The sequence below is a fragment of the Prorops nasuta genome, unplaced genomic scaffold, assembly GCF_024137725.1.
Source record: "Prorops nasuta isolate Cenicafe-Biocafe unplaced genomic scaffold, Cenicafe_Pnas_1.2 PNAS00012, whole genome shotgun sequence".
Lineage (NCBI taxonomy): Eukaryota > Metazoa > Arthropoda > Insecta > Hymenoptera > Bethylidae > Prorops > Prorops nasuta.
The window spans coordinates 5,722,247-5,736,833 of record NW_027116809.1 but is presented as its reverse complement, the minus strand read 5'-3'; the positions used below and the strand labels follow the sequence as shown (position 1 = coordinate 5,736,833).

The window sequence follows — 14,587 nt, the reverse complement described above, 5'->3', positions numbered from 1 at the left end:
GGTTCCGATTGGAAAGTCCCGCGTGGATAGATTATTATGATTTCGTCAAGGACTTCTGTAAGACCTTCGCCATTAAGTAACCCGCCCATGCAGTACGTCAAGAAGCCTCTGCCCGGACCCAAGGACCACAGGAACGACCTCTCGAATTCATCATGAAGAATAGGAGAATTTTTGAACGAATGGACCCACCGATGGAACTGGAGCAGCAACTGAATTTAGCCTATCACAATCTGCTTCCAGTGAATAGACAGAAGATTACCAGAGAAGAGCTGTCAGTTTCCAGCACCTAATCAACGAATGCCATCGAGTGGACACCAGAAGGTTGACTGATCGTTCCAAGCATCCTCCCCCTCCCCTGCCCTCCGCGTCCCTATTCCCTACTGAAGCCTATAATCCTATTACTAGTCCTCGTAACCCTGCCGCCCCCGTACAAGCCGAATTAATCCTAATCGAAGGAAAAGAACCCACCATCACCTTCTCTCCTAGCCCTCCGGCCCCCCGAAAACCATCCTCAACTACACCCACCAAGTCCAAACCCTCCAAAGGCCTACGTAACAAACCATCGAAAATTCCTAGACACCTTACCCCTCCCTGGAAGCTCAGCCACTGGAGATCCGGATAAGCAAGTGTTCGAGATGGGGGGGGGGGAGCAGAGAATGTTGAGAAATAGGTTCCGCATTTTTCTGCTATATCTCCCTTTCTCTCTTACGCCCAGAGTGACGGCTAGACCGCCAGCGTCTAGCTGCTCACTCTGTCTCACTCTCTTTCGCCGCGGCGCGCATGCGCGTCAACCAGCCCTGACACGTCGCGGCAGCGGCACGAATTACGCGCCTGGCCACTAAGTGGCCAGCGCCACGAGCAGCTCTCTCGCTGGGAAGTTTCGTGCCGCGGAATTATATATATGGTTCCTCGAAAAGGACTCATTGCAGCCCAACCGCTCAGCAGCAGCTCCAGCGGCAGCCATCGAGCACCGCTAGCCAGCAAGCACCTTTTGTTTCGCCTCCACGGCAACTTTGACGCCTCACCGGCAGCGCCTCCACGGCCAACCACGAGCGCCTCCACCTGGCGAACTCTTCTGGGTCGATCTTTTGGTAAGTATCACCCAACACCCACCGCCTACCAAGAGGGGACTACCCCTCTGCGGCACTCTCCTCCCTCCTAAGGGAGACTTCTCCGGGGACTGCCCGGGAGAAATCCACCCTCTCCTTCACCTACCACACTGCCTCCGAGGGCTTACTCGGACCCAGTGTTCCTAACTCAAAGTCCAGGGCTCCCGCAAGAGTCGGGTAGTAGGGAGGGGTAAATTCACCCTAGGGGTTGGAGTGGCTCGGAGCCACCAGAGCTCGTGGAGAAGGAGGCTGCGGGGTAAGGGGACTTCCCCTTCCCTAAATCACTTCTCCACCTTCGCTTCCTCCCGTGGCTGGAGATTTTGCTGGGGAATACCTCAGGGAAATTGTCCAGTCCGGGAGTTTTGCAAGTCCGCGTTCCTTTCTGGGGAATTTTAGTGTCTAGAGTTCTTGGGAATCTTCTTCTGCAGAAATTCCCTAGTATTTGACGGGAACAAATTCCCTTGGTAGTCGATATCTTATGTCTAGCGGTTCCTTCTCTTGTATATATTTGTAAAATTTTGTACATTTTATTTATTTAAATAAAGACTCCTTTTCCCTTTTAAATTGTCTTTGAACATTTTATTTTAAGAAAAAAAACTTCCCATCTGACCACAGGTTTGGATCCTACTTGGACGCTGTTTAGCACTGTAAGAGATAAAGCCACCCCCAGATACCTGCTGGAATTGCCATCGTCCAGGACATCATTTCACAATGTGCTCCCACCTCCGAGGAAAATTCTGCTACCGCTGTGGACATATGGGCACCATCACCAAGACTTGCCCCAACTGTAAGGATAAGCAGAGCTCTCGGGAAACGATTAATCGAGACATCGTTAGGACTCGACGATTCGACTCCCGCCCCCAAGAGTCCCAATACCGCCCTGGATTCCCTCCCCGAACTCTCCCCTGCCTCCCCCATTGAGCACGATCCCCGGTATTTCCTGAATTTGCGCATTGGCCAGCACACTTTTCCCGCGCTGCTGGATGGTGGTGCTGCACGCTCATATTTCGGGAAAAGAATAGGAGACCTCCTGAAGAACCACCTACGACACATCGTAGCGTACATCCAGGTTGCCAACGGAGCCGTCGAACTAGCCCAAGAAGAAGCCCGAGTCCGATTTCACTTGGATGGACAAGAAGAAGTCCTGGCGATTCGCGTGTGTAAAGTCCTAGGATACGACTGCATCCTAGGGGTGGACTTTTTGGAAGCATTGCAGATCACCTTGGACTTCGCAAACCTGACTTGGCGCACCCCTACCTGTCCCCCTCCGACCCTTACTCCCCCCCTCTCATACAGAACCTTCCGTCGAACTTACCCTTGCTGGCCTAGCCCTAGTTGCTCCCTCTCCTACCGAAAAAGAGACCCTCCAAACCCTCTGCCGAACCTTGATGCCCACTTCTGACCAATCTCTCCCCTCTACTCCCCTCTCCTCCCATTATATCGATATCCAAGGCCATCCTCCCATTAAACAACGTCCCCGTCGCCTATCCCCTGCCATGTTGAAGGTTGCGCACGCTGAAATTAGAGATATGCTGGCCACTGGAATTATAGAACCTTCTAGTAGTGCATGGAGCAGCTGTCCCGTAATTATCAAGAAAAGCACCGGAAAATTCCGTTTTTGTATCGACTATCGTGATGTCAACCGAGTAACCAAGAAGGACGCCTACCCCTTGCCAAATATCGACGCCATCCTCGACGGATTACGAACAGCCCGCTGCATTACCAAGTTTGACCTAAGCCAAGCCTATTTCCAAGTCCCCGTTGATCCCGAATTCCGAGAAATCACTGCCTTTACCGTCCCCGGAGCCGGCCTTTTCCAGTTTACCCGAATGCCCTTTGGCCTTACCAACGCCCCCGCTACCTTCCAGCGCCTGATGGATAGGCTTATCAAACCGGAATGGTCCACCCACGTCTTCGCATACCTGGACGACATCATCATCGTCAATGAAACCTTCGAAGATCATGCGGTGCACGTGGAGAAAGTTTTAAAAGCCCTAAAAGCCGCTAACTTAACCGTCAACCCAGAAAAGAGCGAGCTATGCTGTCAGCAAGTCAGTTACTTGGGCTAGATTATCGATAAGGAAGGATTAATGGCCGATCCAGAGAAAACCTCCCCCGTCGTGCAATACCCCGTCCCGCGAAACATCAAGGAGCTACAGCGCTTTCTAGGAATGGTGGGCTGGTATGCCCGTTTTATAGACAAATTCTCTGAGTACAAGGTCCCATTGACGCAACTCTTAAAGAAAGACGCACCTTGGCAGTGGGGAGAAGCTCAACAAATCGCCTTTGAATCCTTAAATTCCGCCCTCTCCTTCACCCCTGTCCTCCTCCGGCCCGATTTTTCCCAACCCTTTATCGTCTAGACCGATGCCAGCAATTCGGCATTCGGTGCTGTTCTTACACAGTTAAGCCACGGAGCCGAGCTTCCGGTGGTGTTCGCGAGCCGAGTACTAACCCCCGCAGAACGAAACTACTCTACAACCGAGAAGGAGTGTTTGGCAGTATTGTGGGCCGTGAAGAAGTTCCGTCCCTACATAGAGGGTACGGCATTCCGAGTAATTACCGACCATAGTAGTTTGCGGTGATTGCAGCGGCTACGCGATCCCACTGGAAGACTCGCCCGTAGGGCGCTGGCCTTACAATCGTTCGATATGGTGATCAAACATAGAAGAGGTTCAGCTAATGTAGTACCCGATGCCCTTTCCCGTATATATCCCTCCCTTGTCACAGCCCTTGCTACCATAGGTTCCTCCTAAAATCATTGGTATCTTAATCGTTTGACGAATGTACAAGAAGTTCCCTGGAAATACCCGGATTGGAAAATTCACAAAGACAAGCTGTACTACCATCGCCCTAATCTACTAATAGAACCTGCAATGGAAGATACTAATGCCTGGAAATTAGTACTGCCCCTCGAAAGCCGCCCCCGAGCCCTTAGCGACACGCACACGATCCTCCCCAGTCCGGCCATCTAGGAATCGAGAAGACGTATGCCCGCCTCGCCCAAGGTTTCTATTGGCCAGGAATTTATCACTCCGTAGTTAAGTATATCCGAACATGCCGTGCCTGTCAGACCCACAAACATCCCACCCAAGGCCCCCCAGGATTAAGAAGAGAACGAGTCGTCGATGAACCATGGACAATAGTAGCTGCCGACATCATGGGACCGCTTCCGCAAAGCAAAAACCAAAATAAATATTTGTTAGTCTTTCAGGACACTTTTACAAAGTACGTAGAGTTGAAGGCTTTGCGGAAGGCGGACGGGAGATCTATTGCGGCTGCCCTTTCGTCCCTAATAGTTCATCGGTGGGGATGTCCGACGTTCTTCTTGACCGACAACGGCACGGAATTCGTCAATAAAGATATCCAAGCCCTGACCGAAGCCTACGGAATTACCCAAATCACCACACCCCCTTACCACGCCCAGGCCAACCCCGTTGAACGCGTTAACCGAACCCTGAAGACTATGCTCGCGATGTACGTTGAGGGAGACCACCGCGAATGGGATAGGAAACTCGAGACGCTACAGTTCGCATTAAATACCTCCACCCAAAGTTGGACCCAATTTTCCCTAGCGTTTCTCAATTTTGGCCGCCACCCCTTACCGATCCGGACCCTTGTAAAAGAACCGTCCCCTACCAAATACGAACCCCGCGATACCGTAACCTGGGCCGACAGAGTTACCAATTTGGGGCATTTGTGAGACTTGGTCCGGAAGAATTTAGGTGAAGCAACTCTCCGCCAAGCAGCCCGGTATAACTAAGGACGAAGGAATGTCGAGTTCAATGTGGGCGACCAAGTCTTGCGCAAATATTATGTACTCTCGTCTGGCACCCAGAGATTGACGTCGAAACTCGCTCCTAAATTCATAGGCCCGTTCACTATCGGTACAGTTTTCTCCCCAGCTGTATACCGCCTAAAGGCCGAAGACGGTACCCTAGTGAAACGAGTGCACGTGAAAGATCTGAAACCCTATTATGCTACCCCTATCGATAACCCTAACCCCGTCGTATCTCCACGCGACCGTCCCATTCCCCGATTTCAGAAAAAAGCCGTCTTGCAGGATCGGAGTTCAGTAACGCCAGACCGGAAGGAACACACTCCAGTAGGGAGTCCTCACCGGCACTTCAGCGATCCCGGACCCCGGCTCCCGTCCCCAAATCCCCAAATAACGGACGCCCACCCCCTCGCTCCCCTGTTAGACTTCGCCCCGAATCCAACGTCCACCCCCCCCGCTAATGTGTTAACGTAAGGCCCGAAATTACCCGACTAATCATTTTTTTAACTACTTACAGGATGCTGCCACATTAACGGGCCGGACCGAGGAGGATGTTGGGCCGGGAGGTTCCAGCTCCGTCAGGGAGCCCGCCCCGATCCCCGACCGAACCCGGGTCCTCCTCCGGGACCCGCGACCCCTTCCCCCCGGCCCTGGAGATTTATTATCCCCCCATAACCCCCGGCGAAGAGGCCGGTAGGATCCAGCCCCTCCCGCCAATGACGGAGGAGCTTCGTAGGAAGCTCCACTTGTCCTGGCGGGAGGCAGCTAAGCCGCGGACGCTGCAGCTCCCCACGAAAGAGGAGGCTGCTGCAGTGCAGGCCGCGGTCCGGGAAATGCGGGAGGCGCTGGAGAAGTTAGAGCCTCCGCGCCAATTCCGCTTCCCGGAATGGGATCCCGCCGACCTCGACGCTTTTTATTCCACGATCGCGTTCCTCGAGCCCTCCCCCCAACCTGCTCCCCAATCTGCCCCATCTCCCCAGTCCTCCCGTCACCCAACTACCCCTGAACCTCTCCGCCCGTTCCGCCACGTCCACTTCTCCCTTCCACCCGTCCCGTGCCCGCCGTCCTCTCGCCCGCCTGTCTCCCCTTTCCGCCCCATTTGCTCACTTCCGTCCCCCAACCCCTCTGGTTCCCTTCCCCGCCTTCCCGCCGCTACTATGTCTCCCCGTCCCCCCTTTCACCCCAGTGCTGGCCCGATCCGTCCTCCCATGCCTCCCCGAACCTCCCCCTGTTCCTTTGTCCCTGTCCCCTCCGCCATCCCTCCCCTAATGTCCCTCAATATCTTCCCTCCTCACCAACTCTCCCGTCCTAGCCCTCCCCGCGGTCCCATGACCCCTCTCCTCTCCCTCCGTACTGTGCCTCCCTCCCCCTCCACCTCCTACCCTCCTCATCCTGCTCCTTCTTCCCTCACCTTCCTTTCCGCCCACTCCTCTCCTGTTTCCTCTCTCCCTCCCATTCTCCGACGTCAGCCGTCCCCGGGTCCCTCTCCCGCGGGAGCAAAGGTCACCCCCACCCACTGGCCCAAACCGAAGGGGTGCTGGGCGCCTGCGGTGGGAGTGGGCATTCCTTCAGGGGATGCCTACAACCCAACCGCATTTTGTTCTGTTTCGGTTGCGGGTGGGAGGGGGTGTCCAACGCCACCTGCCCACATTGTCGCTCTGAGTAAGGAGACCGGCCGGCTGACGCCGATTCATTGTCCGTCCTAACCCCCCCCCCCCCCCTCTTACGTGTATGTGTCGTGCTAGTCTCTTATCTGTTTTATCCCCCCTGCCGCCCTCTACCCTTCCCCCGCCGTCACTTAGCACGCAGCCCTAGCCCGCCAGCCCACCCTGCAGAAATTAGCCGCCGAATAGCCCGATGCCCCGCCGCCCTTAAAAGTACGCTACTTAGTCCGTTGCGCTTGATTAGTTAAGAATTCTTCATCACCCCATATCATTTTGTGTAAGTTTTCAGTGGATGATAGCGGTCAGTCGCTATTCCGAATACCGCAGCCGCTTTAATTGCGCGAACCACCCCCCACTCTATGAAATAGTGGACTCACGTAAATGTTTTTTTGTGTTCCTTAGCTCTTTATAGTTCCGTTCTAAGTCGCGTTGTCAAGCTTTTCCGCGTTTAGCGCTCGCCTCATCCATATAGAGTCTCGGTTCGCGACTGCCCAGTGCCCCTTCGAGCTGTTGCGGCTTTGGGCAAGCCAATTAGTTCGGGAAAGATAACCCTGATGGGGTAAAGCCCCCCTGGTCCCGACAAACCTTCTCTCCTCATCCAGGAGCTCATCGCCGACCACGCTGCCCAGGTAAGCTTTTATTTCAGTTTTATTGGTATGGTGGTGGCATGTGTGGTGTGTGTGGCTGTGTGGATCTGCGCACTGATTGCAGCGGTCATCCCGTGCGTATATTGCACTCGACTCGCGTCCGCGTTACGCCGGAATCACCCTCGTCCCTCTGCCACGACTCGCGCCGCTACCTGGGATGTAAATAAATTGAAATTCGAGAAAGATTGGGCCATAGAAGCCATAAGGGCCCGACGACCCAATTTTCTCCCCCGTTCTCCCATGAAGGGAATTATTAATCATTTTGTTAGTAGGCAAGAGCCTTATAAGTCGGTGCAGCGGCACCTAAATTAGTTAGTAGTTGAATTGTATAGATTCAGGGGTGCAGGGTGCACCAATTAAGAGAATTATGTACAGTTAGTAGTAAGTTGCGTGTCCTTCGGTATGAGGACCCTCTAATAACCTAAGTAGGGACTTCCGTTTCCGGTGTGTGGATGAGTGAATGGAGTGAGTGAGTGAGAGATTGAGGAGGTGAAAAAGGAAAGGTTAGTGAGAGAAGTGGGGAATAGGGGTAGAAGGGAAAGAAGAGGAAAGGGAGGACGAGCGGAAGGGACATAAGGGAAAGGGAGGGTAGGGTGAATAGGGCAAAAAAGGGAGAAAGGAAGTGAGGAGAGAATTTGGAGGTTAGGAAGGAAGGCGCGAAAGTGACGGAGTGAGATAGGAAGGAGAAAGAGGAAAGGAGAGAGCAGGGACACCTGGTGGGAAGTAAAGGAAGGAGGGAGAGGTCGGTAAGGAAGGAAGGAGTAGGAAAGAAGGGAAATGGAAGGAAAAGGAGACAAATCGGGGAAGGATGAAGGGAGGAAAGAGGAAAGAAGAGAAGAGGAAGGAAAGGAGAGAGAGGGGGGAAGAATGAACATAGGGAGGTTGATAAAGGACAGAGGGGAAGGAGAGAGGAGGAGAACGGAGAGCGTGGGAAGCATGGAAGAATTCCTGAGCGGGAAGAGAAAGGAAAGGGAGGAAGAGGAGGAGAAAGGAAAGGGGGCGGATGGGCATTTAAGAAGAGTGCCAAGGTGGCAAGATCGCCGGAGAAGGGAGAAGAAGGGGGGATAGAGAAGGTGATGAAGGCGCTGGAGGGGATAAATAGGAAGATAGATGGGATCGAGGAGGGAAAGAAGGAGATTTTAATGAAAATAGAGGAAGTAAGAGAAGAAATGGAGAAGGATAGGAGGGAGTGGAGGGGGGAGATAGAAGGGTTGAAGGAAAGATTGGAGGCGCTGGAGAAAAGAGAGAGGGAGAGGAAGGAGCAGGAGGGACGGACAGTGAAGGAGAGCAAAGGACAGGGGGAAAGAGCGATGGAGGAGAGGATAAAGAGGCTGGAATGGGAGAAAGCAAGGGAGGAGAGGGAGAGGAAAAGGAATAACATAATAGTGTGGGGGATGGAAAAGGAAGAGGGGGATGGAAAAGGAAGAGGGGGATGAAGAAAGAGTAAGGGAGGAAGTGGGCAAAATAATGGAGGTGATAGGGGTGAAGGGAGGAGTAAAGGAGGTAAGGGTGTTGAGAGGGATGAAGGGAGAAGGGAGAAAAGGGATGGAGGTGAGGTTGGAGAGCAGAGAAGTAAAAAGGAGGGTGATGGAGGGGAAAAGTAAATTGAGAGGAAGGAAGGAAAGAATAGAGGACGATTTAACGTGGGAGGAAAGGAGGATAATGGGAAGGATGAAGGAGATAGCCGAGGGGAAAAGAAGGAAAAGAGAAAGGGTAAGGGTGGGGTATATGAAATTGTGGGTGAATTATGAGGAGTGGAGATGGAATGAGTGGAAAGGAGGATTATGGAGCAAAGAAGGGAAGGGATGGGAGGAGGAAGAGGTAGGAGGAGGGAGAAATTTTGGGATAAGGGAAGGGAGAAGGAATGGGAAAGGATAGAGGCGAGAGGGGATGAAAGGAGGGAGACGGGGAAAAGGGAGGAAGGGAGAAAGGAGGAAAGGAAGGGAAAGGGAGAAGAGGGAGACAGGAAAGAGGGGAGTGGAAGAGAAAGAGAAAGAGGAAAGGATAGAAGGGAGAGGGGAGATGGAATAGAAATAGCTTTCTGGAACGTGGCAGGAGTGAGCAATAAAGACGAGGAGTTTTGGCAGAGGATAGGGAGATGGGACGTGGTGTGCCTGGTGGAAACGTGGCTAGAAGAAAAAGGATGGAATGCATTGAGGGGAAAGTTACCAAGGGGATTCGAATGGTGGGTACAGTGGGCGGGAAGGCAGGAAAGAAAGGGGAGGGCAAAAGGGGGGATAGTGATGGGAGTGAAGGAAGGAATTAAGGGAAAGAGGAAAGGAGAGGAGGGGGAGGAGGAGGGGATCATGGAGATAGAGGTGAAGATAGGGAATAAGGAGTGGAGGATAATAGGGGTGTACGTCGGGAAGGGGATGAGAAACATAGAGGACGGACTGAGGAGGGTGTTGGAAAGAGAGCAGTAGTGGGATTCTGTAACTCTTAGCGACAACTTTCGGTATCGTTAAGTCCAGTTACCGACAGAAATCGCTAAGTGCGATTCTGTAACTCAGAGTCAGCGATGATTGTCGCTTGTAATGTCGGTACTGTCGGTAACCTACCGAATCCTACCGAATAAACGTACCTTTCCTTTTTAAGAAAACTCTCAGTTCAATCTTAGTTAAGCGACGGAGTTACGAACAATTGAAGTTAATATAAATTGTACTAAACCGAATCATTTAGCTGAGAATTGATATTTCACTGAGTTTTTTATTGAAAGGAAAACTAATAATATCGTTGTAACTTAACAACGACCGAGATAGATGTCGCTAGAGGTTCAGCGGTACTAATATAAAATTTATCCGACGAATAACTTTAATAAACCTTTGCTTTTCCTTGGACGCATTCCACCAAAAACTCACAATGCTCCTAATAAATAATATATATCACATCAACTATTATATTGTGAGTGTTTTTGGCCTCAAGTGGGTCGTTCCCCTTAACGACAGCTGTCGGTATCGCTAACTACCGACAGTTATCGCTTACGCTAACGAATGAGCGATTCTGTAACTTTAGCTTTACGACAATAGTCGGTGCAACTCATATTTGTACGATAACGATAAAATTCGTTAAGGTTCTAGGGAAGCTGGTAATATTGGTGTATTAATACCAACCGAAATAGGAATTTTTGTGTTACTTGACTATATCATTTTTGACTATAGCAATTCTTACTATAGCAAAATTATCATATTTTATTTAAAAGAAGTATTAAAACGTAAGTATATTTTAATTAAAATAAGTATTAAAAATTAATGTTTTAACATTTTTTTGAGTTAGACAATGTACAGTTAGTGCCTGTGTGCTATAGTTAAATAATACAATTAATTCTATATTTTAGAGAAAACCTCTGCATATATATATATATTTATTTTTAAATATAAAAATTGGAAAAATATTAAATTTTATTTCCTACGATTTTTACTGTAAGCCTTAATTTATAAAGAAAATTTATTGTAAGTACTTTTTTGTGATTTCTAAATATTAATTTAAGAAATATTTGTGACATTTATTATATTTACTTTCTCGGTAAACATCTACCGACGCCTATCACGGTCGTCGTTAAGTTAACGATAGAATTCGGTAGCGACCGCCATTTTTAACACCAATTATCGAAAACTTTGTGTTACAGAATCGCTCTTAGCGATATCTCTCGGTAACTCGATTCAATTACCGAAAGTTGTCGATAACTAGTTACTGAATCCATATAGACGGAAGTTACAGAATCGCTCTTTTCGTTACTGCAAGCGACAACTATCGGTAGTTAGCGATACCGATAATCATCGCTGGGAAGTTACAGAATCCCAGCACAGGGAAAGAAGTGTTTGATAGGAGGAGACTGGAATGCAAGGATCGGGGAGATGAGGGAGGAGGAAGGGGAGGAGGAAAGAACGGATACAGGGAGAAGGTCGAAGGATAAGGTAGTGAACACAGAGGGGAGGAGAATGATGGACTTAGTGGGAGAGATTGGGCTAGAGGTTTTTAATGGGGCAGTGAATGGGGACATGGAAGGGGAATACACGTATGTATGGCATATGGGAAGGTCTGTAATTGATTATGTGGTAGGAGACAGAGAGACAAGGGAGGAGATAAGAGAGATGGAGGTGGAGGTGAGGGTAGAGTCGGACCACTTGTCAATAGTAGTGAAATTGAGCAAGGAGAAGAGGAAGGGTGGGAAGAGGGAGAAGAGGGGGGGAATAAGGAGGGGATGGGACAAGGATCAGTTGGAGAGATATAAAGAGAGAGCGGAGGAGATAGAGTGGGAGGAGGTGGAAGATGTAAATGAAAGGTGGGAAAAGCTGCAGGAGAAAGTAAGAAAGGTGATGGAGGACATGAAGAAGGAAAGGACTGAAGGGGAGGGAAGGAGGAGGGGATGATGGGATGAGGAATGCAGAGCAGGGAAGAGAGAACTGAGGAAGAAGTTGAGGGGATGGTTAAGAGGAACAGGAGGGAGGGAGGATTAGAAGTGAAAGAGGTAGAGAGGCAGATAGAGAGGCTAAAGGGAGGGAAGGCGGCAGGGGAAAACGAGTTAGGAAACGAAGTATGGAAATGGGGAGGGAAAAGGGTGAGAAAAGAAGCGTGGAGAGTGTGTGATGAGGTATGGGGAGGAGGGGGATGGCCGAAGGGGTGGGAGGTGGGAATTATTGTGCCGATAAGAAAGAAGGGGGAGGGGAAGGAGGTGGAGGATTACAGAGGGGTAACGCTAATGGACACAATGGCGAAGGTGTATGCAGGGGTATTAGGAGAAAGGCTGGAAAAGGAGATAGAGGAGAAGAAAATGGTAGGAGAAGGACAGACAGGTTTCAGGAGAGGGAGGGGGGTGATGGAAAACATATACGTAATGAACTACCTGGTGAATAGGGAAATAGAAGGGGGGAGGGGAGGGATGGTAGGGTGCTTCATAGACATTAAGGCGGCGTTCGATATGGTAGATAGGGAGATATTGTGGGAGGTGCTGGAAAGAAAGGGGGTAAGCAAAGATCTGAGAGGGGCGATAAAGGAGGCGTACAAGGAAACAGCGTGCAGGGTGAGGAGAGGAAAGGAATTGGGGGAAAAATTTTGGACGGGAAGAGGATTAAGGCAAGGATGCCCGATGAGCGCGAAGCTATTTATATTACATATAGCAGAGTTAGAGGAAAAAATAGAGGAGAGGGGGAAAGGAGGAATTAAGTTGGGAACAGGGAGAATTTTCTCGATGGCGTACGCGGACGATATAGTGGTATTAGCAAAAGACATGGAGGGGGTGAAGATGATGATGAAGGTGGTAGAGGAGTTTTTAGACGGGAGAGGATTGGAACTGAATGTGCAAAAAACTAAGATAGTGAGATTTGGCAAGAGAGTAGGAGGAGAGACAAGATGCAGATGGAAGGAAGGGTGAATAGAAGAGGTAAAAGAGGTAAAATATCTGGGATATAGAATGAAGAGAAACGGAAGGCAGGACGGGCAAGTGGGAGAAAGGGTGAGGAAAGCAGGTGCAGTGATGAAAGAGGTATGGGGATTAGGGAAGAGAGTGTGCAGAAACAACGTGGAAAGAAGGTTATGGATGTTTGAGAGGATGGTATGGCCAGTGATGGGGTATGGAGCGGAGATATGGGGGTGGGTAGAGAGAGGAAGGATGGAGGCGATGGAGGAAAGATTTGTAAAGTGGGTGCTGGGGGTGGAATGGGTCACACCGGGATACGCAGTAAGGGAGGAGGTGAAGATGGGAAAAGTGAGAGAAAGGGCGGGAAAGAGGGCATGGGATTTCGAGGAAAGGTTGAGAGAAGGGAAAGGAAACAAGTGGGCAAGAGAGTGTCTGAAGGAGATAGAAGGAAGGGAAAGGAGAGGGGAGAGGGGGTCGAGATGGGAGGAAGAGAGGAGAAGTTTCATAGAAGAATGCGGAGAGAAAAGATGTAGGGAGGGATGGGAAAACAAGGAAGAGAGAGAAAGAATATGGGACGAAGTGGAGAAAAAGAGGAAAAAGAGAGAGAGTGAGGAGAGGAGGAGTAGGATAGTATTGTCGAGATATAATAAATGGTATAAGATGGTGATGGAGGAGGAAATTCCGGGGTACTTAAAGGGGGGAAGGAAGAAAGGGGAATGGAAAAGGATAGCTAGATATAGGCTGGGGAACGAAATGAAAGAAGGGCAGTATTGGAGGGAAGAGGAAGAGAAGAGATGTAGGGTGTGTGGGTGGGAGAGGGAGAGCTGGGAACATGTTTTGGAAAGGTGCAGCGGAGGGGGAGGAAGGGAGGAGGTGGGTGTAGAGGAGAGGGTGAAAGGGATTTTGGACGGAGATGGGAAAGGAATAGGATGGATGAGGGAGATGGATGAAAAGAGGAGTGTGGGGATGAGCGGAATGGATGAATTAATGGTGTGTCTCTCTCTCGATAAGCGGCGTAAGGAAGGATGAGTAATAGAGTAAGTTAGACTAAGTAGATATTAAGGAAATATTGTAAGATGGTGTAAGAAATAGGGCGAACTCTGAAAGGGCGCCGAGGAAAATAAAAAAAAAATAACCTAAGTAAACCCTTTTTTTTATAGAAAATTGGAAAGTTTCCGAGGAACTATCTCCCGCGATGGTTTAGAGTGTAAGATCTTTGTAAATAGTAGGTTAAATTAGTAACGCTCCCCCCCCCCCCTGCCACCTAGTCGCTGACGATCCGGAAATCCCCCCCCCCCCCCGAGGTCCGCACTAAGTGGGGAGGAGTTGTAACGGTAGTGGCTATTTTGCCCGAAAAATTTCTAGGCCAAAATGGCGGTGGCGCATGGCCATCTACAATAAATGTGAATATGACTTGTTATTCGAATAAGGCACACCCTAGCGTTGAAAAGTGTAATTAAAGTTAACACAGAGGAATGAGGAAAATTATTATATTTATTTTCGGAAGTTTTGACATTTACCTGAAAGGTTATTGCCGGCAAAGAAATTAGTATTAAGAATAAACTACAGAAGTAATCATGTGTAATGTAATTAACGCAAGTTATCAGGAACAAATATCAGATAAGTATTGTGTATGTCATGTACAAGTATATAATTATTTTACTTTAAAAGAGATTGATTCTTTGTATTATATATGTTGCAGATTGTTTCCTGAATTCTAATATAAGGAGAGTGATTGAAGACACAATGGTACGTATAAATATTGGTTATGCAAAGGAGCTTTGTTATTTTTACATTGTCGTTTATTCAATACCGAAGATGCATTATGGCAAGCTTTTATGAATTCTTACGAGTAAACTGAATTAAAGTTATTATTAAAAGCTATGTATCAACAGGACTAAAGGGACTATATGGTTTTCCCAATACTGTTTAGTATCACTTTCATAAAAACTTACACTTATATGTCTTCAGTTTACTTTAAGTTAATATTTAACAAACACAAAAGCTGTGGTTTACCAAAAATTAAAAATGGG

General features: G+C 49.2%; 1 protein-coding gene across 1 annotated transcript in view; it reads right to left on the bottom strand.

Annotated features, from left to right (window-relative positions):
• LOC136777841 (neprilysin-1-like) overlaps positions 1 to 14,587 on the bottom strand; it is an 889,524-nt gene that overhangs the window by 289,550 nt on the left and 585,387 nt on the right. The window lies entirely within an intron of this gene.